We start from the raw sequence: 3007 nt of genomic DNA, 5'->3' as shown, positions 1-3007 counted from the left end.
AGAGTGTTTGACCTACCGTACCTGACCAGCTCCATTCTTTGCTAATGGGAAATGAACACACCCTGAAAACGAGAGCTGCAGTTTTGTGAGATTATGAAAAGCTTTCAGAGACAATAGCCAACTGTGGCCACAAGATGGCAGTAATGTAAAGGCTGGTTGAACACATTAATTGACAGGCAGGGATGAAAGGAGAGATCCTTTACTTTGGTATGTTTTTCATTTATGTCTATTTTTAGATTCCTACACTCACTTGTCACTTTGTTTGTACACTTGCTTAACTGCTCATTAATGCAAGTATCTGAAAAGCCAAATACATGGCAGCAACCTGCATTTATTCACGCAGACTATGATCAAGATGATCTGCTGAAGTTTAAACAGCAACAGAATGGGGAAAAAACATGATTTAAGCAATAGCTGTTGGTGGGATTTTTTTTACTGGGATTTTTCTACACAACTACCTTTGTTGAGAAAATATGCAGAGCATCAGTTCTCTGCAAGAAAGTGCCTTGATGATGGCAGAGGTCAGAGCAGAATGGAGCAATATTACTTATTTATTTTTCTGTAATTATAAAACAGAAAGCTGTTTTCCCAGTCATTCTGGATTCTTTTTACTGTATAATTCTTAGAAGTGCCCCAAAACAATAAAACTTCAGAAGTGTGGTCATCCTATGTAAGCTGGTCTTGGAAATGGTGAACCCCTTACCACAAAAATGTATATCAACAGGAAAGTTTCAATTAAATTAGCAGTACTGTCAAAATGAGTAAAACAAACTGGTATGTGAAAGTCTATTGCATAAAAGAATGTATTTTAACAGTTTTCCAAAACTGGCCTCTATGAATAAAGATTAACGTTCCTGTTTTTAAATATCATAAATATGATTACTAAACTAAACTACTTAAATAACATCCTACATATGATTTAAAGTGAAAGTAAGTGTCAGTGGAGAGTGAGTGTATACCCAAACAGAACTGAACTAAGAGCGAGCCTTTATTTATGACTCAAATAATGCAAAGGAAAAGCAAAAGGGAAACGAAGACTAACAACACCTTAACTGGAAAAAAACAACTAAAACCTGAATAACTGACTCTGAAAGCAGGATGACATGGTGACCTGAAACATTAAACTCGGACATGGACATCGAAACTTGCACCAGAAAAGCCAAATATGAAATACCTGACTTGACACTTGCCACAAAGAAAAAACAATGAGGAACAAAGGAAAACACACAATATCTACACAGAGGGTAACGAGGGAATTTGCAACCACAGCTGAACCTGATCCGACATGACAAGACAAAGGAGAAGCAAAACTCAGTATACTGAACACAGGACAAGCACTATGAAGAAAAAAAACAGGAAGCACGACAAATGCGTAGATGCAGACAAGACTCGTAAGTTTAACACTGTGACTGGAGGAAAAGGGAATATAATCACCATGAACTGAAGGAAAACAAAAGCATACTCTAAACACATCTAAAGAATAACTAAGAACCCAAGGGCTACAAACTAACAGAAAATGGCTTGGAGCCCTACCACCCTGAGCATGCCTGATGTGGTCTGATCTCAGAAGCTAAGCAGGGTTGGGCTTGGTTAGTACTTGGATGTGAGACCGCCTGGGAATACCAGGTGCTGTAAGCCAGGGGTGGCTTTAGCTCGGGAGGTAGAGCAGATCACCTACTATTGAATCCGGTTCTTTACTGAATTCCTTTGCTGACAGAGAAAGACTGGACTCAGAGTGGTCAAAACTCAAAAAATGATCTTTATTGTACATTTCTGGAAACTGAGATCTGTAGACACGAGCACGCACCCCCAGTTCTGAAAGCATTGCAAGCTAAATCCGCTAAATAAGCTAGACCAACAAGCTAAATTATTAAAATACATAAAACAATCTAATCAGACAATAAGCACTAGGAATATATATTTATTTCGTAACACTACCTACTAATTGGAAGGTTGGTGGTTCGATCCCTGGTTCCTCCAGTCTGCATGCCAAGTATCCTTGGGCAAGATATTAACCCCAAGTTGCTTTCCAATGCATCCATCGGAGTATGAATGTGTGTGTCAATGTGGTCTCTATGTTTAGAGAAAGTGCTTTTGAGAATGGGTGTGACTGGGTGAATTTGGCAAGTTGTATAGAGCAATTTGAGTACTCTGGGAGAGTAGGAAGGCACTATATGAGAATCAATCAGTCCTCACATAAAAGCAGCCTGCCTGACAACACATCTGAACAAGATTCAAATCAATTAACAAAAAGTGGAGGCAGAGGTGATCCATTCTAGCTTCAAAATGTCCTCTCAACAGCAGTGTTGCAGCTCACTGAAATCTTTAATGACCAACACGTAGGACTAAAATTATGTCCTTTATGTTATCTAAAATGTACAAAATCTTCAATTTTACTTATTAACATTTTCTGGTCATTTCTAAATCAATTGTATCTATCCATTTTCTCATTCAGCTTGGGGCTGTAGGGGTACTGGAACTTATTTTTCATGGGACAAGAGAAAGGGAACATAAAAATACAAAATGCTATCATAACTTTATACAACTTTTATTTTATGTACATTTTATTGTAAGTTACTCTTTTGCAGTATTTTCTTCTCACACCACTTTGTGAATCTATATGGGTATTTCATATTTAATCAATAAATTCAATTTCAATTCAATTTTATTTATATAGCGCCAAATCACAACAACAGTCGCCTCAAGGTGCTTTATATTGTACAGTAGATACTACAATAATAGATACAGAGGAAAAGCCAACAATTATATGACCCCCAATGAGAAAGCACTTTGGCGACAGTGGGAAGGAAAAACTCCCTTTTAAAAGGAAGAAACCTCCGGCAGAACCAGGCTCAGGGAGGGCGGGGCCATCTGCTGGGACCGGTTGGGGTGAGAGAAGGAAGACAGGATAGAAGACATGCTGTGTGTAGTGAAGTAGATTTTGGGGAAGGATTTTACGTGATGTCCGCAAATGCAGCACTAACATAAGATAAGATAAGATAAGATA

General features: G+C 38.2%; 1 protein-coding gene and 1 pseudogene across 1 annotated transcript in view; one reads left to right on the top strand and one right to left on the bottom strand.

Moving 5' to 3' along the window:
• The window catches only part of LOC106633323 (adhesion G-protein coupled receptor G2), a 33744-nt gene that overhangs the window by 13992 nt on the left and 16745 nt on the right, over positions 1-3007 (bottom strand). The gene's annotated exons all lie outside the window — the stretch shown is intronic.
• On the top strand, positions 1520-1638 carry LOC121815040 (annotated as a pseudogene).

This window comes from Haplochromis burtoni, unplaced genomic scaffold (genome assembly GCF_018398535.1).
Source record: "Haplochromis burtoni strain Fernald_Lab_line unplaced genomic scaffold, NCSU_Asbu1 Contig_121, whole genome shotgun sequence".
Classification (NCBI taxonomy): domain Eukaryota; kingdom Metazoa; phylum Chordata; class Actinopteri; order Cichliformes; family Cichlidae; genus Haplochromis; species Haplochromis burtoni.
The sequence above is the reverse complement of the archived record's forward strand: the minus strand, read 5'-3'. Positions and strand labels throughout refer to the sequence as shown.